General features: G+C 42.8%; 1 protein-coding gene across 6 annotated transcripts in view; it reads left to right on the top strand.

The window, feature by feature from the left end:
* Window positions 1–24,996, top strand: part of LOC139423219 (opioid-binding protein/cell adhesion molecule-like) — a 547,364-nt gene that overhangs the window by 352,586 nt on the left and 169,782 nt on the right. The window lies entirely within an intron of this gene.

Here is a 24,996-nt window from a genome sequence, read left to right as displayed (position 1 = left end):
TCAGAACCCACTGCCCTCAAGTCCTATTGACACGGTCAAATTCGCCCCCCACCCAGTCCATTTGTTACACCTGTTGATTACGCAGGGCCAACTCTAGCCTTTTGGGGGCCCTAAGTGAGATTTGGTTGGGGGTACCGCCGACTATTGAACATTTTCCAGTACCTTGAGAATTTTCCAGTATCTATACTGTTTTCTTAGAAGTAGTAAGCAGAATCAATATAGGGTTAACCATTAGACATATGTAAACAGAATCCATGTGATTGTGCAAAGCTGGATCAACACAGGCCTGGTCATTCAGGGTCTTGTGAAGGCCTTTGGATCGTCTACCTCACAGCAAATCATTTTAGTGGCCCCCCTCTTGACGGCGGAGATATTTTTTTTGTTTTGAAGTTAATTTCCTGCAATTTTACACAGAGGTGGCACCACAGGTTCAAAAGATGTATTATTATTATTATAGATAGCTTCCCTTTTCATCTGTGCTATGACTATAGGTCTGGGGGTTTTCTTGTCGGGTCATGTGAATTCTAAACTCTCCTGACCTGAGGCTGAAAAACACTTTCAAACTACCACAAACCTTGTTGTAATTCATTATGAATCTGATATCAAAAGAGCCAGAGAACAACTTCAATGGACAACATACTCTGTGGTTTAGTGAACTCCTATGGCAGGGGTGAGCGTTATGCAAAGAATGGTTACAGTGTATTTTTAAATAGTCATTTCAGTCTTTACACACACACACTGTTAAGCAGTTGACTTTGAAAAATAAAAAAGAGACAGGTTTCAGTGTAGAAAAGTATTAGTCTCATTACAGTGCTCTTCTGCAATTATTCATTCTGGAAGCTTTATGTAAGGCAGGGTTACATTTAACACTATACACAGTAGACTTGGTAGCAAAGTATTTTTTTATGTGTAAGTAATAATACCACTAACCTTGTGTTGTCCTGATTGGTTCCCTGGCGCTCACTGTAGGAACTGATTGCCTGTTAAATCTATATATTCAATCATTAAATCAACATTTTAATTGAAAACAATATCCCTGTTTTAATGAAGTAGATTTTATTGAATGTCACTCATTCCATTGCACTCTATTCTAACCTAACCTGCTAGTCGAAAAAGACTGACACCATGGCTGCCTATCGTATTTGTGAAAGTTATGGTGATGCCAGAATCTACCAATTCTCTCTTTCTGCATTAGCCATCCATTTTGTTATGGTTGGACAAATGTTTTCAATTGATCTGTGCCGACTGCTCTGTGGCGAATTTGTTGATTTTTTAAAACTTTTTTGACAGTGTAATTTGTGCCACAAATATTTGTGAATAATCACCAGCAGTGGAAATATAATAATATGCCAACAAACATTAATGGACTAACAAACTGGCTGACTAACCTTTTCAGGCACTTCAGTATCCATTGGCCTTGGATAGCAGCAGCAGATAATTTCATCTTCTTTATCCTGTGCCAAATACATTTATTCAGTGAGTCTAAATTATTAATATTAGCTGCTGGCTGCATGATTGCATCAACCTAGCTAGCTGAAGTTAGCTAGCTATCTAGCTAGGCTACTCTAAATATAACATTTGTAGTTTTGTGACCTAGCTATAGATTGGATAATTCTAGATAGTTTTAGAGGATGACTCAACTGCTTTTATTAAAACATATAGTACCTTGTTTGCCATGAACATTTGTGTTCACTCTTTCATGAGGCAGGCAGGAGAGAAGGGTTTCCACTAAATAACACAGCCTCAAAGTCGGATTCCGGCAGGATTCCACTTGGTTTCCACTAGCTTCTTTCTGTATAGCCACAAAGTCAGATTCCACAGCCACAAAAATGTTTTTGGGGGTATTAGTTTAAGGTTATTGTTAGGCATAAGGTTAGCAGTGTGGTTAATGTTAGGGTTAAGGCTAGGTTTAAAATCAGATTTTAAGAATACAAATTGTAGGAATGGGTGTGGTTTATGAGGTTGTGGCTATAGAAGCTAGTGTTAACCTTTGTGATGACTATTCCACAGACTGAAGAGGAGCGTGAGCCAAGAATAAAACAAGTGCAGAGTCAAGTCAACGAGGTGCTGGTGCAACCAAACTTAGTTGTTGACAGGTGTGGTTTATAGGCCCTGTAAGCTGTAGCTAGAAGACTACTGTGAAACCACCTGTTGCAGCGAGCGTGGGGGTTACTGCTTAAAATCCTAGGGACAGGGTTTTCCTAGACTAGACAAAAGAGAGGAAAGGGAAATTGGGTGAGGTGCTATGTCAACTTGTCCAATAAGAAACGCCTGCTTTCTTTTCCGTTGCAAAAGTTTTTCTATGCAAGACAACTTGGAACTCTGGAAGAAAAAGGTCACATCATGATGTCAGTGATCTTCAGGTCGGAAAGTCTGAGCGCTAGAAAGATGTCAGAGTTTCCGACATGGAATTCAGAGTTGGTTAACTGCTCAAAAAGATTTCCCAGTTGTCTGATAAACGCGTTCAGTGGTGCAGCTTTGAGTGGTGTGGCGGCGCCTACCAGATTGAAAAGTACTGGGGCAAATGCTGTCTCGCCACATGTTTTCCAGCAGCTCTTATTCTACGGATTATTCCATGGGACGAATAATTTTTTGGGGCCGTTTTATACCTAATTTCCTGCAATTCTACCCATTTAGACATGGGATGGAGAAATTTTTTTGCAGTTTTAAAGCAATTTTTTTAAAATACAACTGCCGCTTTTATTTTAGGTCAGAAAAAAAATACAAGTTACACTCCTATTTACTTTTAACAGTTCCTAAAATCAGAACGGATCATGGAAAAAAAGTGTTTTAGTTAATCAGCTCCGTGGTCTTGGAATTCTCTCCAGCTGATCTTGAAACTCCAAGATCTTATTTCCTTGGAGGAGTTTAAAAGTTTGGTTGAGTCACATGTTACTGAGGAATTTGATTGTCATTAGGACTTCATGCGGTGGTACATATGATAGATTTGTATCTATGATGCTTGTATGTTTCTGTAATTGTAACATACTGTATGTGTGTATGTCACATTTTGTTTATGGTGTGTCTATGTCAGTAAGTTGTTATGTCAGATTTTTCTGAAACATTATTATTCTCTCCTCCTGCTGTCTTGGTTGGACCAGGTGTCTCTTGACAAATAGTTTGTATCTCAATGAGACTAAACTGTCTAAATAAAGCTTTAAAAAATCCCTAAAATTATACATATTTTGCCATGGCTTATGCCATGTTAATATGATATCTCAGTGAGAATGACAACAAAAAAAGTTGTCTACACTAACTACCAATAAAAAAAATTATGCACATTATTCTTTTAAAAATTCTTCAAGCTCTGTCAAGTTGGTTGTTGATCCTGGCTAGACATCCATTTTCAAGTGCTGCTAAAGATTTTCAAGCAGATTTAACTGGGCCACTGACAAACATGCAATGTCGTCTTGGTAAGCAATAGTGTATATTTAGGTTATTGTCCTGCTGAAAGGTGAATTTTTCTCCCAGTGTCTGTTGGAAAGCAGACTAAACCAGTTTTTCTAGGAATTTGCCTGTGCTTAGCTCTATTACGTTTATTTTATCTTAAAAAACTGCTGATTCCTTGCCGATGACAAGCATACCCATAACACAGTAGAGGCTATTGACTTGAAAAATTGAGGAGGATGGGAGACCACCAGTATAGGCGCAGACCGCACAGAGATGACAAAGCATGTTTCAAAAATCACCAAAGACTAATTATTTTAACCTAAAGCATGTAATAAAGACATGTATTGTATAATATTATGGGGAATGGGAATGAGAGGGCTACTTACAGTGTTGGGAAGGGATCACAGCAGTGATTGAATGAGGGTATGAGGCATGAATTGAGGTGTTCAGAGGCTTGACTTCAGTGCAGGACAGGGGTTGAGGTGTTCATAGGCTTCAGTGCAGGACAGGCTCATCATGGATGGATGGTGTTGTTGGAGAGTTAGTCCAAGTAAGGACTAAGAATAATTTAGTCCAAGCAAGGACTAAAATCATTGATGCATGTTCATCCCATACAGCATGTCAGATCTCTAATGTTTAGGTATAGCCTGGGCTGCTGCAACATTTATGTAATGAGTTTTTACTTGTGTCTGTCCGGAGTGATTTTTAAAATTGTATTTATATACCTACTGGAGCACGTGCTTCGAGTGGGTGCTGCTATGGTGACCGGTTTGCTGAGATCAGGCGGGGCTTTACCTAGCAGAGACTTGAAGATAACCTGTAGCCAGTGGGTTTGGCGACGAGTATGATGCGAGGGCCAACCAACGAGAGCGTACAGGTCGCAATGGTGGGTAGTGTATGGGGCTTTGGTGACAAAACGGATGGCACTGTGATAGACTGCATCCAGTTTGTTGAGTAGAGTGTTGGAGGCTATTTTCTAGATGACATCACCGAAGTCGAGGATCGGTAGGATGGTCAGTTTTACGAGGGTATGTTTGGCAGCATGAGTGAAGGATGCTTTGTTGCGATATAGGAAGCCGATTCTAGATTTAATTTTGGATTGGAGATGCTTAATGTGAGTCTGGAAGGAGAGTTTACAGTCTAGCCAGACACCTAGGTATTTGTAGTTGTCCAGAGTAGTGATGCTGGATGGGCGAGCAGGTGCGGGTAGTGATCGATTGAATAGTATGCATTTAGTTTTACTTGAGTTTAAGAGCAGTTGGAGGCCACGAAAGGAGAGTTGTATGGCATTGAAGCTTGCCTGGAGGGTTGTTAACACAGTGTCCAAAGAAGGGCCAGAAGTATATAGAATGGTGTCGTCTACGTAGAGGTGGATCAGAGACTCACCAGCAGCAAGAGCGACATCATTGATGAATACAGAGAAGAGAGTCGGTCCAAGAATTGAACCCTGTGGCACCCCCATAGAGACTGCCAGAGGTCCGGACAACAGACCCTCCGATTTGACACACTGAACTCTATGAGAGAAGTAGTTGGTGAACCAGGCGAGGCAATCATTTGAGAAACCAAGGCTGTCGAGTCTGCCGATGAGGATGTGGTGATTGACAGCGTAGAAAGCCTCGGCCAGATCAATGAATCAATCTGCACAGTAATGTTTCTTATCGATGGCGATTAAGATATCGTTTAGGACCTTGAGCGTGGCTGAGGTGCACCCATGACCAGCTCTGAAACCAGATTGCATAGCAGAGAGGGTATTGTGAGATTCGAAATGGTCGGTAATCTGTTTGTTGACTTGGCTTTCGAAGACCTCAGAAAGGCAGGGTAGGATAGATATAGGTCTGTAGCAGTTTGGGTCAAGAGTGTCCCCCCCTTTGAAGAGGGGGAGGACCGCAGCTGCTTTCCAATCTTTGGGTATCTCAGACGACACGAAAGAGAGGTTGAACAGGCTAGTAATAGGGGTGGCAACAATTTCGGCAGATCATTTTAGAAAGACAGGGTCCAGATTGTCTAGCCCGGCTGATTTGTAGGGGTCCATATTTTGCAGCTCTTTCAGATCATCAGCTGACTGGATTTGGGAGAAGGAGAAATGGGGAAGGCTTGGGCGAGTTGCTGTGGGTGGTGCAGTGCTGTTGACCGGGGTAGGGGTAGCCAGGTAGAACAATGCTTATTGAAATTCTCAGTTATAGTGGATTTATCAGTGGTGACAGTGTTTCCTATCTTCAGGGCAGCTGGGAGGAGGTGTTCTTATTCTCCATGGACTTTTTTGAGTTAGTGTTGCAGGAAGCAAATGTCTGCATGAAAAAGCTAGCCTTGGCTTTTCTAACTGCCTGTGTATATTGGTTTCTAGCTTCCCTGAAAAGCTGCATATCACAGGGGCTGTTCGATGCTAATGCAGAACGCCATAAGATGTTTTTGTGTTGGTTAAAACTTATGTCATGCAATAAAATGCAAATTAATTACTTCAAAATCCCACAATGTGATTTTCTTCTCTCACAGTTGAAGTGTACCTATGATAAAATATTACAGACCTCTACATGCTTTGTAAGTAGGAAAACCTGCAATATCGGCAGTGTATAAAATACTTGTTCTCCCCACTAATATATATAAATATCTTTATGACTAGGTCTCAGGAGTATATACAACACACATAATATTCTCTGGACCGTAGATCGTCGCCGGGGACCGTAGATCGTCGCAGAAGGCTCCGGACTGGGAACCGTCGCTGGAGGCTCCGGACCACAGACCGCCGCAGAAGGCTTCGGACTGGGAACCCTCACAGGAGGATCCGGACTGCGGAGGCGCACTGGTAGCCTGGTGCGTGGAGCCGGCACACATTTTACCAGGCTGGGGAGACGCACTGGAGGCCGGGTGTGTGGAGCTGGCACAGACAGGGAGTACCAGGCTGGGGTGACGCACTGGAGGCCGGGTGCGTGGAGCTGGCACAGGATATACTGGGCTGTGGAGGCGCACTGGAGGTCTGGAGCGTAGAGCTGGCACAACCCGTCCTGGCTGGATGCTAATTTTCACATGGCATGTGCGGGGAGATGGCACCGAGCATACCGGGCTGTGAATGGGCACTGGAGACACAGTGCGTATCACCGCATAACATGGTGCCTGAACGGTCACACGCTCCTTTAAGCAAGTGCAGGGAGTTGGCTCTGGTCTGAAACATGGCTCTGCCAACCACCCCGTGTGCCCCCCGAACATTTTTTGGGGGGGCTGCCTCTCGTGCTTGCGTTGTGGTTGCGATCCCCGGAGTCGTCGTTGATCCTGCTTCCCTGCCTCTGCCTGCTTCCATGGCAGGGTCTTGTCCCATGCCATAACCTCCTCCCATGTCCATTATGTCCTCCACCACCTTTTCTCCCAGGCCCAGGATCCCTGCTCCTCCTGGCCACGCTGCTCGGTTCTTTGTTGGTGGGATCTTCTGTTACGCTTGTTGTTTGAAGGATTGGACCAAGGTGCAGCGTGGTAGGCGAACATCTTACTTTTATTAAAACGAACACTGAAAAAAAAATTATACAAAACGAACGTAAAGTTCTGCAGACCACACAGCAACTATACAAAATCAAGATCCCACAAACTAAGGTGGGAAAAAGGCTGCCAGAGTATGATCCCCAATCAGAGACAACGATAGACAGTTGCCTCTGATTGGGAACTATACCAGTCCAAACAAAGAAATAGGAAAACTAGATTGCCCACCCTAGTCACACCCCGACCTAACCAAAATAGAGAATTAAAAGGATCTCTAAGGTCAATGTGTGACAGCCAGAGACACGACCCAGACATTCATTCTAAATGTTCCATTGCTATACTGGCTGGCAACGTTCTTATCCCTTGCTTGTTAGCTGGCTGACTTACAGTCACTTGTCAGGACACTGTTGTTCAGAGGAGCTAGCCAACAACACAATCACTTCAAACTGAAGCTTTTTTCAATTTACATTTCTTTGTATATAGCCATAAAAATTATGCCAGCTGATTCATGATTTCAACTGGCTGAGAAACACTGTCTGTCTCTTCCCGACTTGTTCATTACTATGGAACAGCTGGAGATCAAATTTGAATATTGAAACAATGTTGCAAATGTAGGAGGGACAGACAGTAAGGTTTAGACAAATCTCTGCGGTTGAAAACTAAATGTTAGTCTAAAAGAAATGTGAGATAATGTCTAGATGATTTTTATAGTGGAGATCAAGTTAAAAAATTGCTTGGCTGGGCTGATGAGACAGTGGATTCCACGGTCAGATGGAACAGAGTAAATAGGCATTTTAACATCATAGATTTAGCTGGTTGTAACTTGTGGAATAGACACCAGCTGGAATGTGGTTTTAACCAATGACCCTTTGTATACATCAGCAAGAGTGTAAATGATCACATACTTATTGCAGAAAACCTTTCTCTGTCACGTCCTGACCATAGAAAGCCTTTATTTTCTATGTTAGAGTAGGTCAGGGCGTGACTAAGGGGGTTAGTCTAGATTATCTTTTCTATGTGGGGTTCTAGGTTGTTTTTTCTATGTTGGGGTTTAGGTATGATTCCCAATTAGAGGCAGCTGGCTATTGTTGTCTCTAATTGGGAATCACACTTAGGTAGCATTTCTTCCACCTGTGGGTTATGGGATATTGTTTATGTTTAGTTGCCTGTTAGCACTGAATTGTCGTCATGGTTCGTTTATTCTTTGTTTTTTTCTTTTTTTTCTTCTAAGTTTCACTTTCTTTAATAAATAATGTGGAACTCTACGTACGCTGCGCCTTGGTCCGACCATTATTACGAACATCGTGACATTCTCTCATTTGTTGGAGGGGAACTCTACCCTGTACTTTGCCTCAAACGCCCTGATACAATCTTTCTCAGCCATGGTGCTTGTCCCTTCCATGTTGTCAGCTAGTGTAGCTGCTCTCCTTAACACTGTATATAACTTCGTTATTGTGTTACTTTTTATATATTTTTTTTACTTTAGTTTATTTGGTCAATCTTTTCTTAACTCTTCTTGAACTGCACTGTTGGTTAAGGGCTTGTAAGTAAGAATTTCATGGCAAGGTCTACACTAGTTGTATTCGGTGCATGTGACAAATAAAGTTTGATTTAATTTGAAATCCGAAGTTACTGGACTGTATCAAATCCGCACAAATTTCCAGAGCAGAAGTGCACTGCTCACTTAACTTAAAACAACACCTGCTGCAGCATGCCAATCAAGCTGTGGGTTTTCTCCCTCGTCCTCATTTAAAATATAGCACTAAATACATTTTTGAATGACTCTTGGAAGATGTGGATGTACATAAATTACCAGTATGGCTGCCTGATATTTGCACATTTGCAAAACGAAATGAATGATGAGACATTTTGTGTTCCATCCCCACCTACCTGTAATCTGAAAATACTGAGGTTAGCGATCAGCACCCAGCGGTGAATGTCACTATGGCGACCGTGTATTGAGGGTCTTCTGAGCTGCTTATCTTCCTGGAGAGATGAGTATAGTCCCACAGCCATGTGACCTCACTGTGGTGGTATAATTATCCTCAACTTGCTGAACAGCAATCATTAGCCACATTTTCTAAGTTGGGTTAAGCACATACGCCTTCATATGCTAACTAGCCAAGATATTTGTGTCTACTACATAATATAGTGCAGTTTCTGCATTGTGCTATGTCTTAAAATTGACATTTTCAGCTTTATTGGCTTGATTGATATTCAATTTAAGGCTGTGCACACAATCATTTTGGTAATCTTTTTCTTGTACAACAGCCTCTGTCAACCAGTGACGTCATTATTGCAATGTAATCCTTGAATATTGTGGTAGTTTAGCAAGGACTCTGGCAATACCCCAAATAAAAGTCGAGAATGATTGTTGGCAACAAGAAATCTCACAGGAAACATTAGTTTATCTTTCTCCTGATTATTGTGTTATTGATTTTCATTCATGTTCATTTCCATTTAAAATACTAGCTGTAACAACCGTTTTCTTTACAGACTAGCCATCAAATCTGTTAGTGCAGAATAATTAGGTGGTGCATATAACTCCTTGCTGTTCAACAATTTCAAAATGGAGATGTATTTTGCCAGTCCATGTTTCTGTCAGAGTTGTTCGAGCCCTCTTCAAATAAATATTCAATTGCTCCCCAAAGTTACCCCTAGACCAAGGTGATATTTTGATTTCACAGTCGGATGTTGGGGATTCTCTTTGTAAGCCCATTTCCCCCACACCTTGCCTCATCTAGTCTTGCATCTATCATCTCCACGATTTCATGCATTGTCCTCAATTTGCAATTAACCTGATGCTGTCATCTGGAGACCAAGACAGGTTTGGAGATGTTGTCAGAGAACACTCAGGGGAGACATGGAATATAGTAGCAGAGTGGATGTGGAAGGAAATGGATACTTAAGACAAACTATAACAAGGTTTTGAGAAGCCATTATGCAAATTAATGGTGCAGTTACGCTGTACATGCACGTCCCTCACGTCTCTTGTCTGGCTTACCGTTGATAAGGTACTGTAAACCTGTTATTTTTTACCTTGGCCTTATCAAAGACGAAGCGAGGAGAGGGAGTGCTGTCCGGCTGCCATGGGGCATGTCTTTGAGACAGCTGTTCGTCAGCTATTTCTATCCACAATGTCAGGGGGCTAATGGCATTGTGCTGCCATTCGCCTGGTCTGGCTTGGAACCAAAAGGCTCAATATCAAACCCAGGGCTGTGAATTCGCCACAGCTCCTTAGCTAAGGGGCCCTGGCATGCAGTAAGCTCTGGCATTAACCCACTGCAGCCAACAAACACTGGCAGCTTCTCGTTATCCCCGCAGTGATAGCAATAATCACAAAAAAACGCAATCATAGACTTCCACAAAGGCTCCCCCCAGGGAATGGAATTTGCAGTCAAACATGATTTTGTTTGTGTCATTTCCACATCTGTGGACAGAATATGATCACTTTCAGAATTGACTATCTACCTCAGTACACCTTTCCACAAGACTTAGGCCTATTCCATTCTGACAGCTACAGGACCCATTTGGCCCTGGCCCTAATGACACAGGACAGTTTTGCTGACTGCAGTTTTGTCGGTCGTAATAAATTGCATGTTTTTTCCTGACTTGTCTTTCCTTCCCTTTAAAAGCTCAGGGAAGGCTGACTTGTATTATCAAAACAAATGGGTGAACTTGCCAAATCATATAAACCCGCAAAATTGCCAATCTTCAACAGAGAAAGAGGAAGACACAGTTCGCTGGCATTGGATTTGATTGTATTGTCTCCGGCATATGCAGTGGAACCAGCTTGGCCTACATTCACCAGCTATTTTTTTTAAATGGAAATAATCTTGTATTTCCTGTGGATTACAGGAGTGGGGATTCACTAAAATGAGGAACAGGGGCGGTTCACAGTATGATTTCTTGATGATTTTAGATTTTTGTTTCTTTCTCACTCCCCCGCTTTAAAGACATTTTAACGCCTCTGGTAAACTATTCAATAAATTACCGAGACACTAATGTGGTGTGGGAAATTGAAATTGACAGATTCGTGTTTAGCTACCCAGGAAATGTTATAGGATTATTTAGGTTGATACTGTGAGAACAGAACTACTAAGAAAACCCTGAAGCACATGATGACAGACTATTCTACTGTAATTTGTTAGCCATTTGTTACCAGTTCCACATAGTTGATAACCCCAGTGTAACGGTTTTCTGTATGAGAAGGAGAGTCGGACCAAAATGCAGCGTGTAGATTGCGATCCATGTTTTAATGAACAAACGTAAAACACGAATCAATACAAACACTACAAAATAAAGAACGTGATGAACGTAACGAAAACCTAAACAGCCTATCTGGTGAAAACACATAGACAGGAACAATCACCCACAAACACACAGTGAAACCCAGGCTACCTAAATATGGTTCCCAATCAGAGACAATGACGAACACCTGCCTCTGATTGAGAACCATATCAGGCCGAACATAGAACTGGACAAACTAGACATGAAACATAGAATGCCCACTCAGATCACACCCTGACCAACCAAAACATAGAAACATACAAAGTAAACTATGGTCAGGGTGTGACAGTACCCCCCCCCCCAAGGTGCGGACTCCGGCCGCAAAACCTGAACCTATAGGGGAGGGTCTGGGTGGGCATCTGTCCACGGTGGCGGCTCTGGTGCTGGACGTGGACCCCACTCCATAATAGTTTTAGTCCACCTCCTTAGCGTCCCTAGATAGGTTACCCTCCTAAAAGGCAGCTCGGGACAGAGGGGAAGCTCGGAACAGAAGGACAGCTCGGGACTGATGGGTAGCTCGGGACTGATGGGTAGCTCAGCACTGAGAGGAAGCTCAGCACTGAGAGGAAGCTCAGCACTGAGAGGAAGCTCAGGCAGGTAGTTGAATCCGGCAGATCCTGGCTGGCTGGCGGTTCTAGAAGAGTCTGGTTGACTGGCAGATCTGGAAGAGTCTGGTTGACTGGCAGATCTGGAAGAGTCTGGCTGACTGGCAGATCTGGAAGAGTCTGGCTGACTGGCAGATCTGGAAGAGTCTGGCTGACTGGCAGATCTGGAAGAGTCTGGCAGATCTGGAAGAGTCTGGCTGACTGGCAGATCTGGAAGAGTCTGATCGACTGGCAGATCTGGAAGAGTCTGATCGACTGGCAGATCTGGAAGAGTCTGGTCGACTGGCAGATCTGGAAGAGTCTGGTCGACTGGCAGATCTGGAAGAGTCTGGTCGACTGGCAGATCTGGAAGAGTCTGGTCGACTGGCAGATCTGGAAGAGTCTGGTCGACTGGCAGATCTGGAAGAGTCTGGTTGCCTGGCAGCTCTGGCTGCTCCATGCTGACTGGCAGCTCTGGCTGCTCCATGCTGACTGGCTGCTCCATGCTGACTGGCTGCTCCATGCTGACTGGCAGCTCCATGCTGACTGGCAGCTCCATGCTGACTGGCTGCTCTGGCTGCTCCATGCTGACTGGCTGCTCTAGCTGCTCCATGCTGACTGGCTGCTCCATGCTGACTGGCTGCTCCATGCTGACTGGCTGCTCTGGCTGCTCCATGCTGACTGGCTGCTCTGGCTGCTCCATGCTGACTGGCTGCTCCATGCTGACTGGCGGCCCTGGCTGCTCGCTGCTCCATGCTGACTGGCGGCTCTGGCTGCTCCATGCTAACTGGCAGCTCTGGCGGCTCCTTGCAGACTGGCAGCTCTGGCGGCTCCTTGCAGACTGGCAGCTTTGGCGGCATCCTGCAGACAGGCAGCTCTGGCGGCTCCTTGCAGACTGGCAGCTCCTTGCAGACTGGCAGCTCTATGCTAACTGGCAGCTCCTTGCAAACTGGCAGCTCCTTGCAAACTGGCAGCTCCTTGCAAACTGGCAGCTCCTTGCAAACTGGCAGCTCCTTGCAAACTGGCAGCTCCTTGCAAACTGGCAGCTCCTTGCAAACTGGCAGCTCCTTGCAAACTGGCAGCTCCTTGCAAACTGGCAGCTCCTTGCAAACTGGCAGCTCCTTGCAAACTGGCAGTTCTGAACAGGCGGGAGACTCCGGCAGCGCTGTAGAAAAGGAAGGCTCTAACAGCGCTAAACAGGCGGGAGACTCCGACAGCGCTGGAGAGGAGGAGGGCTCCGACAGCGCTGGACAGGCGAGGCGCACTGTAGGCCTGATGCGTGGTGCTGGCACTGGTGGTACTGGGCCGAGGACACGCACAGGAAGCCTGGTGCGGGGAGCTGCTACCGGAGGGCTGGGGTGTGGAGGTGGTACTGGGTAGACCGGACCGTGCAGGCGCACTGGAGCTCTTGAGCACCGAGCCTGCCCAACCTTACCTGGTTGAATGCTCACGGTCGCCCTGCCAGTGCGGCGAGGTGGAATAGCCCGCACTGGGCTATGCAGGCGAACCGGAGACACCGAGCGCAAGGCTGGTACCATGTAAGCCGGCCCAAGGAGACGCACTGGGGACCAGCTGCGTAGAGCCAGCTTCATGGCATTAGGCTCGACGCTCAATCTAGCCCGGCCGACACGCGGAGCTGGAATATACCGCACCGGGCTATACACCCGCACTGGAGACACCGTGCGCACCACTGCATAACACTTTGCCTGTCCGGTCTCTCTAGCCCCCCGGTAAGCACAGGGAGTCTGCCCAGGTCTCCTACCTGGCGTAGCCATACTCCCTGTTAGCCCCCCCCCCAAGAAATGTTTGGGGCTGCCTCTCGGGCTTCCTTGCTAGCCGTGTTCCCTCATATCGCCGGCTCCTCTCTCCGGCTGCCTCTGCTCTCCTAAGTGCCTCCACCTGTTCCCATGGGAGGCGATCTCTTCCAGCCAGTATCTCCTCCCAAGTGTAACAGCCCTTGCCATCCAAAACGTCCTCCCATGTCCATTCCTCTTTACGCTGCTGTTGCTGCCTGTTGACACGCTGCTTGGTCCGTTGGTGGTGGGTGATTCTGTACCGGTTTTCTGTATGAGAAGGAGAGTCGGACCAAAATGCAGCGTGTAGATTGCGATCCATGTTTTAATGAACAAACGTAAAACACGAATCAATACAAACACTACAAAATAAAGAACGTGATGAACGTAACGAAAACCTAAACAGCCTATCTGGTGAAAACACATAGACAGGAACAATCACCCACAAACACACAGTGAAACCCAGGCTACCTAAATATGGTTCCCAATCAGAGACAATGACAAACACCTGCCTCTGATTGAGAACCACATCAGGCCGAACATAGAACTGGACAAACTAGACATGAAACATAGAATGCCCACTCAGATCACACCCTGACCAACCAAAACATAGAAACATACAAAGTAAACTATGGTCAGGGTGTGACACCCAGATAAATCTGTCATAAGAATGGCCAAGTTTGCTCTTATTTGTTGGGTGTTATGGGCAAAAAGGAATGTCATGATAAATTGACCCATTTTGCTCGATAACAATAATACAATTAAATAAAATATAGTTATTTTCCATTAGCGGCAGAGCTGTATGATTCAAGAAATACATTAGCTATTTCATCTAACATTTTCAGGGAATGCATAATTGAAATTGATGTGCTACCTGTCAAAATAGGATCAAGAATGATTAGATGTATTTTTGTCTCTTTAGAAATGAATTTGTCTTCATATTTTTTGTGCATATTGGCCTAGGCCTCAGCTATATAATTCACAACCTGAGATACAGTGGTGTAAAGTACTTAAGTTAACATTTTTAAAGTACTACCTAAGTATTTTTTGGGGTAGCTGTACTTTACTTTATTATTTATATTTTTGCTTACTTTACTTTTTACTTCACGACATTCCTAAAGAAAATAATGTACTTTTTACTCCATACATTTTCCCTGACACCCAAAAGAGCTCGTTACATTTTGAATGCTTAGCAGGACAGGAAAATGTTCCATTCACACACATCAAGAGAACATCCCTGGTCACCCCTACTGCCTCTGATCTGGCAGACTCACTAAACACACATGCTTCGTTTGTAAATTATGTCTGAATGTTGGAGTGTGCCCCTGGCTATCCGTAAAAAAAAAAAGAAAATGGTGTCGTCTGGTTGCCTAATATAAGGAATTTGAAATTATTTATACTTTTACTTTTGATACTTAAGTATATATAAAACCAAATACTTTTGAAATTTTACTTGAGTAATATTTTACTATTACTTTTTCCATCACTGCTGAGATAGTGAGAACTCAAAACACATGACCTAGATTGCTAACCCAAAATATTAGTGCTGAGCGATTATTGCTTTTTGAGGTTAATTTGGTTTAGGTTCGTCCTTTGAAAAATAATCACAGGTTTTCAATTTCGGTTATTTATTTATTTATTTATTTTATAAATGCATTGTAGGTTGAATGCTGTAACAACACAGAATAAAACACATTATGGTAGTGACTGCCCATTATGTTTACTTAGTAAAACCTCTTAAGGATCCTCCCCTTTTTTTCAATTTTCGCCTAAAATGAGAGACCCAAATCTAACTGCCTGTAGCATATTCTTGGTAATATTTGAATGGAACCACTTTGAAGTTTGTGGAAATGTGAAAGGAATGTAGGAGAAAAAACACAATAGATCTGGTAAAAGACCATTTTTATTTTTTCTTTATTTAACTAGGCAAGTCAGTTAAGAACAAATTCTTATTTTCAATGACGGCCTAGGAACAGTGGGTTAACTGCCTGTTCAGGGGCAGAACGACAGATTTGTACCTTGTCAGCTCTGGGATTTTAACTTGCAACCTTCTGGTTACTAGTCCAACGGTCTAACCACTAGGCTACCCTGCCGCCCCGATAATACAAAGTATTTTAGATTTTGGCCACTAGTTGGCAGCAGTGTATGTGCAAAGTTTTATACTGATCCAATGAACCATTGTATTTCTGTTAATTTTTTAAATCAAGACTGCCCAAATGTGCCTAATTTGTTTATTAATAGCTTTTCATGTTCAAAATTGTGCACTCTCCTCAAACAATAGCATGGTATGCTTTCACTGTAATAGCTACTGTAAATTGGACAGTGCAGTTAGAGTAACAAGAATTTAATATTTAAGCCAATATCAGATATGTCTATGTCCTTGGAAATGTTCTTGTTACTTACAACTTCATGCTAATCGCATGAGCCTACATTAGCTCTCCGATCATGAAGAAGTTTGCTAACCATAATTTATTAACATGACTTTACTTAATAGGGCTAGGTGTCCCGTCAGCAGGACACCTGTCGACAACATCCGGTGAATGGACGTCAACATATTTTTCAACCAGCACAAACATAATAAAATCACAAATAGCGATTAAATAACCTTACTTTTTGAAAATATTCCTCTGTTTGCAATCCCGAGGGTCCCAGCTACAACATGCATGGTCGTTTTGTTAGATACAATCCTTCTTTATAACCCAAAAAGCCTGTTTAGTTGGCACCATCGATTTCAGTAATCCACTCGTTCAACATGCAAACAAAGGAATCCAAAAAGCTACTGCTAAACTTTGTTAAAACAAGTCAAACTACTTTGCTATTTAATCATCAGGTACCTTAAAATGTAAATAAACTATAATATTTCATACGGAAAGAAGTATGTTCAATAGAAAAGTAAAATTAAAAAGTGTGCGTCCTCTTCGTTGCGCGCCCATAGACTGATTTCCCATAGACTGACTCTTTGTACCAAAACTCAAATGTCTTCCTAGTTTTGTAAGAAACAAGCCTGAAACCTTGAACAAAGACTGTTGACATCTAGTTGAAGCCATATGAATTGCAATCTGGGAGCTGGAATAACATAGGACCCATAGTTTTCCATTGCAAGAGCACGTGATCTCCCCAAAAAATAACTCTGTTTGGTTTTTCTTTTGATTTTCGGCTACCGTATCAGTTGTGTTATTGTCTCATACATTATGTTAACATTTCTACAAACTTCTAACTGTTCTATTCAATGATATAAATTATATGCATATCCTGGCTTCTGGGCCTGAGTAACAGGCAGTTTACTTTGGGCACATCAGTCAGGCGGAAATTCTGAAAAAGGGACCCTAGCCCTAAGAGGTTTTAAATAAAATATTGTGTTTGTGTACATTACATACACTGCTCAAAAAAATAAATGGAACACTTAAACAACACAATGTAACTCCAAGTCAATCACACTTCTGTGAAATCAAACTGTCCACTTAGGAAGCAACACTGATTGACAATACATTTCACATGCTGTTGTGCAAATGGAATAGACAACAGGTGGAAATTATAGGCAATTAGCAAGACACCCCCAATAAAGGAGTGGTTCTGCATGTGATAACCACAGACCACTTCTCAGTTCCAATGCTTCCTGGCTGATATTTTGGTCACTTTTGAATGCTGGCGGTGCTTTCACTCTAGTGGTAGCATGAGACGGAGTCTACAACCCACACAAGGGGCTCAGGTAGTGCAGCTCATCCAGGATGACACATCAATGCGAGCTGTGACAAGAAGGTTTGCTGTGTCTGTCAGCGTAGTGTCCAGAGCATGGAGGCGCTACCAGGAGACAGGCCAGTACATCAGGAGACGTGGAGGAGGCCGTAGGAGGGCAACAACCCAGCAGCAGGACCGCTACCTACGCCTTTGTGCAAGGAGGAGCAGGAGGAGCACTGCCAGAGCCCTGCAAAATGACCTCCAGCAGGCCACAAATGTGCATGTGTCTGCTCAAACGGTCAGAAACAGACTCCATGAGGGTGGTATGAGGGTCCGACGTCCACAGGTGGGGGTTGTGCTTACAGCCCAACACCGTGCAGGACGTTTGGCATTTGCCAGAGAACACCAAGATTGGCAAATTCGCCACTGGCGCCCTGTGCTCTTCACAGATGAAAGCAGGTTCACACTGAGCACGTGACAAATGTGACAGTCTGGAGACGCCGTGGAGAACGTTCTGCTGCCTGCAACATCCTCCAGCATGATCGGTTTGGTGGTGGGTCAGTCATGGTGTGGGGTGGCATTTCTTTGGGGGGCCGCACAGCCCTCCATGTGCTCGCCAGAGGTAGTCTGACTGCCATTAGGTACCGAGATGAGATCCTCAGACCCCTTGTGAGACCATATGCTGGTGCGGTTGGCCCTGGGTTTCTCCTAATGCAAGACAATGCTAGACCTCATGTGGCTGGAGTGTGTCAGCAGTTCCTGCAAGAGGAAGGCATTGATGCTATGGACTGGCCCGCCCGTTCCCCAGACCTGAATCCAATTGAGCACATCTGGAACATCATGTCTCGCTCCATCCACCAACGCCACGTTGCACCACAGACTGTCCAGGAGTTGGCGGATGCTTTAGTCCAGGTCTGGGAGAAGATCCCTCAGGAGACCATCCACCACCTCATCAAGAGCATGCCCAGGTGTTGTAGGGCACATGGAGGCCACACACACTACTGAGCCTCACACACTACAGCCTGTAGTGTGGTTTTCCACTTTAATTTTGAGTGTGACTCCAAATCTAGACCTCCATGGGTTGATAAATTTGATTTCCATTGATAATTTGTGTGATTTTGTTGTCAGCACATTCAACTATGTAAAGAAAAAAGTATTTAATAAGAATATTTCATTCATTCAGATCTAGGATGTGTTATTTTAGTGTTCCCTTTATTTTTTTGAGCAGTGTATTTGTTCTTTAGCATGATGAATATATGCAATTAATAAAACTCCAATGATGATAGTGACTGCCTATTACTGCTTATCACTTATTTATAAACCAACTTTGATAAAATATTCCAACTTTATATTTAAATATTCCCAAAATATTCCAACTTTGATAAAATATAACTTTTTTTATTAGATTAGTTTTTATTTAATTCCAAGTCATTATCTCATCTAGGCTCAGGCAGTATCAGCCAGCCATCCGTCTCTGTGCTCCGCAAAGAGTCATCCTATTTAGCTTAGTAGCCTATCGGTGACTAACCCCGATCCGTACACATTTTCACCACTGAAGCATTCAAACGAGGCTGTAATGAAAACTAATGGGACTGTAGTGACTGTCTCAAAAACCATGACAGCCGCAGTTTAATTGTGAAGATACATTTAGCGTTGCCCTAAAAACCATATTCTAATTTGACACGAACCTTCAAATAGGTATAAGGGCACAATGTGAGACCCAGATGCAGACACGGGAGGCAGATGGTTTGAGTCTTGATATTTATTAAACAATCCAAAAGGGGTGGGTAAGATAATGGTCGTGGACAGGCAAAAGGTCAAAACCAGTTCATAATCCAGGAGGTACAAAGAGGCAGGCAGGCTCGAGGTCAGGGGAGGCAGAATGGTCAGGCAGGCGGGTACGGAGTCCAGAAAACAGGCAAGGGTCAAAAACCGGGAGGACTAGCAAAAGAGAATAGAAGCAGGAGTACTAGAAAACCACTGGTTGACTTGAAAAACACACAAGACGAACTGAGACAGGAAACACAGGGATATATGCACCAGGGATAATAAGCAACACCTGGAGGGGGTGGAGACATCACAAGACAGGTGAAACAGATCAAGGTGTGACAAATAGGTATGTAATGAGACATTATATATACTCTTTATAGTGTTTCATTGACATTTTATAGGTGATAAGTTGGACAAATCGGGTGAAAACAGTCGTTTCCCCACCTCCCTTTCCCTATCACGCAGTAGCTTTCGCTTCCCCACCTGCCATTTTTAAAAAGACCTTGTGGAGCTCCATTGCCTTCTTGGTTAGAACATTGGCCGCAGGTAGCCTAGTGGTTAGAGTGTTGGGCCAGTTAACCGAAAGGTTGCTGGATCAAATCCCTGAGCTGACATGGTCAAAATCTGTCATTCTGTCCCTGAGCGAGGCAGTTAACCCACTGTTCCACCTTGCACTGAAGATGTGGATATTGATTATGGCAGCCCCCCACATCTCTCTGATTCAGAGGAGTTGGGTTAAATGCAGAAGATGCATTCAGTTGTACAACTTCAATCATGAAGAGCTGGGCAGCATGAAGGCCTTGTCATTGATTTTGCTGGAAAGGGGAGAAATTGTGCTTTACAATGATATTCATATTACAGTTGACCTGGAAGTATTGTGTTTTTAGGGCGCTAAAATAAGGTCAAATGTACAGAACAGCGCGATGTACAAAAGTGTGTTAGCTATCGTTAGTTGCCTGCTGTCTTGACAAAATCACAAATTCAAAATCACAAATTCAGTAGTTTTTCAAAGTAAATGAGGTATACATTTAAGACTGATGAATAACAACTACCAATCAATTAGATGTATTGTCAGGTAGAGATACCTAAGTAACTGTTCTATATCCCTCTTGTTTGCAACACATTCTGGTTATGTTCCTCCCTCTCCATGTCTGTCTGCCGGCCCCACAGGCTTTCCCGACCAATAACTAATTACAACAGGCTAGCTGTAGGTGCAATGGATTCTAGTTATAGTAGTTAATTACCATATTTTCTGCACTTAACTATGATGCATATTGTAGCCTGTTGAAAAAATCATCTTCCTACAACATCCCACAGTTCATGCTTGATTAGATTTCTTTCTAGAGAAAAGGCGTGTTGAGCTCAAACACACAAAACATTTTTTATTTAAAAACTGTAAATAAACTGAAATTTCAGCTAATTGCTCAGAACTATTATGATTGTGTTGCTAGATAGCCATGTAATTGATTAATTTAACAGTAAATGTAATGTCCTACAAAAACTTTACATTGGTAGTAGGGATATAACGATTCCCCAATATGTATCAGTCTCTGATTCAAATGTTTAAGACATGAGTGCATTGGTCCACAGGAACTGAAACCGATCCAAATGTAGCATGTACTGTAATCTGAAAATCGATTCAAACTTTACATCTCACCGGTTCATTAACTTTCAAATTACATTTTATACCTTCCGAAAAAATAACTAATCTTTTGTGACAAATGACACGTCCTCTTCTTCAATATAGAACTAAGCATCAAGCATATAAGTGCTTTATAGTAATTGATCTACAAGTCATTTTGTATGCCGAACTACCCCAGGCAATAACAATAGCCTAGTCGAGCTGCACACTGTGTGTAGCATCACGCGCTGACTAACGAGAGGTTGGCATATTCCTGATCTTGCACATCTGTGTGGCACCTTCCGCATTTAAATGCTTGTAAAATGGTTTGTGCAATATTAGGCTTTATTAGTTGAGTGACAACCAATGTAATTTGCTAGGTTATTGCTATCAAATGCAATGCATCAAAATTATTTGACCGAAATAAAAGTAAGCTCCCGGAGGCACAACTCTCATCTGGCTATACCTGCTGGTCTCAGCTTACATTCAATTTGACCTTCACCAATAGTTTGGTAGCTTTGCTTTAAACAATCAATGTATATGGTAATTTCTTAGATATAGTGGTTCATGTGATCATTTAATAAAGAGGACAGCAATAACTTTTGCGAGCTCCACAACATGGTCGAATAAGGAGAAGAGAAGCTCACTCCCTAAAAACGGTCTAAACCATTCGAATGGGTGGTAGATGCCCATTCTACCTTATATGGCTCAGCTCAGGTGCCTACATACACCATAGACATATTTACACACACACACACACACACACACACCAAATCGCATTGATTTAAGGAGCGTTGTAAAGCCTAATCACTGAAAATTACCCCTGAAGCAAAATTCCTTCAGTAAGAGGAAGGCAATGATGGTGACGGTAATTTTCGGTTTATCGTCCCAACTCTACTGTTTCAAGTAGCATTAGCTCTTTGGGCTAATGGCTACATCTCCTTTTTATATGGTCTTCGGTCATTTGCTCTCTGCCAGTCATGTCTTTCAAGCTAAGTCAGTGGAGAACTAACCATGAACCTGCTACAGCACAATACAGTCAGCATTTTCTCAAGCAGGGCTTCAGCTATGCTGCATTATTGTGGTAAACTGCATTAGACTTGTCTGGCCCAGATGCAGAGTTCAGAGTGCATTTGCAGTGCTGTAATGTTAGCGTAGCCTACTTATCGAAGACTGAAACCTTGCCCAGGTATTAGCTAGCAAGCGTGGAGAGGGAAAGGGAGAGGGTGCCCTGGATAATGTGCTTATGGGACATGCGGTTCCACCTCCCTTTCAGCCCGAATATATTCAGTATCAATACTGAAAGAAATACAGAGCATGCTGCATACCCGCACACACACTCACTGTAAGCTACTGGTATTCAGAATGACAGACAGAGACTAACAGATGGATGCATTCTGACTAACACATACACAGTCAAGACACGCACATGCACACGCACACACACACACACACACACACAATCAACTGCAAACAAACATACCCAAAGTGCACTGCAGTTTGTAGCCGTGGTTGGAAGTTGTTTCTTCATACATAATTAAGTGGCTTTATGGATTGAAGTTCTCACACTTCATTCATACTGATGTTCACATTCATAGTACATGCCAGTCACCACACACACTCACGTCCATAACTTCAGCTAAATGGCTGTCGGATGTCGTGGCAAAGATGTAGCTCATTACAATTTGTCTTCCTTGACATTCACTTGAGTTCGAAGACTCAAGGGTTTGTTTTATATTTAGTGCAGAGGTCCGCATCATAATAGTTTCCTAATGCGAGGCAATTTGAGAAAGAAATACCAGTGCCTCCCTACTTATTGCTCTGGGTAGGCTCCCCTACCATTAACAGAACAGAAGAGGGATGTTAGAGATCCATCTCTGGGATAAGAGAGAATCAGATGGTATTTAAGACATTATAAACTGGGTGGTTCGTGCCCTGAATGCTGATTGGCTGACAACCGTAGTATATCAAACCGTATACCATGGGTTTGACAAAACATGTCTTTTTACTGCTCAAATTATGTTGGTAACCAGTTTATAATAGCAATAAGGCACCTCAGGGGTTTATGGTATATGGCCAATATATCACGGCTAAGGGCTGTATCCAGGCACTCTGCGATGCATCGTGCATAAGAACGAACAGCCCTTAGCCGTGGTATATTAGCCATATACCTCTGCCGCTCGTGCATTATTGCTTAATTGTATCTAATAAAATGGCTGTCAGCTTGCTATGCCAACACAACCAAAGTGATCCCCCCATAGTGGGAACAGAGGGACGAGACTATTGTAAAGCACTGCTGGGTTTAAGGCATCTGGTAAGACTGGAATTTCTTATAGTTCGAAATTACCTAATGTTCAAAGGCCAGTCGGTCAGTACCAAGCGGTTCAATAGAAACTAATTTATGATTCTGTTTGTTCCCTATACCATGAATATCATAAATAATAAACAGTACATCATATCATAAATACTGCTTTTCTACAGATTTTAGGATTGAAAATACAATATTTGTAACATACAGTATATGCCGGTTAAAGACGACTTTCTACAAAATATTGAGATTTGCATGATCATATTTTTACCAATCATTCATGTTCATGAGCTAATTTCATTTTTTGTTGGGTTTTTTCACCCATAGTGTGTGCTTTGAGGTCCCTAACTAGTATGCCTGGTGATGTAACATATTGTATTTATGCCCAAGTGTACTGAACCCAATTTTGGGCCAAATAAAGTGGCTTGTGAAAGTATTCACCCCCTCATGAAGGAACTGCTCCGGTTCCTTCAAATTGGATGGGTTCCGCTGGTGTACAGCAATCTTTAAGTCATACCACAGCTTTTCAATTGGATTGAGGTCTGGGCTTTGACTAGGCCATTCCATTCTCTTGGCAGGTTTGTTGTGGTGCATTATTCTTTCCATTTTTTAATAATGGATTTAATGGTGCTCATGGGATGTTCAACGTTTCAGATATTTTTTTATAACAAGTTTTTTTTTTTCATTTCACTTCACTAATTTTGCAAGGCACTGTATTTGGCTAGAACGTGTTAAATGGAAATTAAGTCTGGATTTAAATATATTGTCACTGCAATTCCCCATTTTGCAAATATACTACAGTAGTTTACCACTAAATTATACACTATATTTTGATGAAATGTTTGTGTTTGTCAATGGAAGTGACAATGGTGGCATTAACAATACAGATATTTACATTTATATATATGGCTAGATTGAAAGAAAGAAATCTTAAGGCCATCGATTTATTACACAAACAGCTATTCTACTTCATACTCTTTATTGCCATCACATGAAGTGCTATCGTGAAGAAGGAGCATCGCAAATTACATGCATACCTTCATGACTAATTCCAGGCAGTGTGCTCTCTTCAATTTTAATCATATAGCAGAAAACCCATCACAAACATTTTGAAAAAAGTACTGCGACATAGGATGCATAACAGCATACTGTACATCTAAAATAGTATTATATGTGCTTCAGTGTCGGTCTATTCCACAGAGGAGGTCAGCAGTGTTTTCCACTAGAGGTTAAACAGCCAATTAAACAGTCTAATTTTCACGCAACTACCTTTTCCACTTAAATTAACTAGGCTATTTTTGGAAATCAAAAGGAGGTGGTTTACGGAGATAGGTGGGATGGGCTGAGAGTAGCAGAGGTCTGGGTTTAAAAAGCTCATGATCGGTAATGGTTATTACCGAAAACTCTATATTGATGTCCGAGTACTAACTATCCCAAATGTTATGTGTATATAAAAAAATATAAATAAATGTCTTTGTTATGTAACAATGTGAAAAAGGTACCATGTTGGTAAAATATATATTACGAGTGGCGCAGCGGTCTAAGGCACTGCATCTCCGTCACAGACCCTGGTTCGATTCCAGGCTGTATCACAACCAGCTGTGATTGGGAGTCCCATAGGGGGGTGCACAATTGTCCCAGTGTCGTCCGGATTAGGGTTTCGCCGAGGTAGGCCATCATTGTAAATAAGAATTTGTCCTTAACTGACTTGCCTAGTTAAATTAAATAAACTTAAAGCTTGCAAAAACAACATGTTTAAAACAATGTCACTTTTGCCCTCCAAAGAAGGGTGGTGGTGTATGAGCTAATAAAAAAAAAATGTAATTCGCTAATCAGAAAAAAAGTCAGCCAAGCCCTCTCCCGCTAGAATGAACGATCTATTGATAGGACAAGCGCCTCTCCGTCACAAAGCGAGTGATGACCTGGAAACACTTCTCCTTCATTGTCCATGTGAATGAATTTGCTCTTCCCATACATTGTGGTTACAATGAGTCGAATTGCCTATTGTTTTCTGGCACATTCATTTATTTTATATCATGTGTTTCATATGCGTCCACGGAGTGGTGGTGCACAGGCTATTTACTGTGCTTTGAT

This window comes from Oncorhynchus clarkii, chromosome 12 (genome assembly GCF_045791955.1).
Source record: "Oncorhynchus clarkii lewisi isolate Uvic-CL-2024 chromosome 12, UVic_Ocla_1.0, whole genome shotgun sequence".
NCBI lineage: Eukaryota > Metazoa > Chordata > Actinopteri > Salmoniformes > Salmonidae > Oncorhynchus > Oncorhynchus clarkii.
This window is presented reverse-complemented; position numbering and strand designations above follow the sequence as displayed.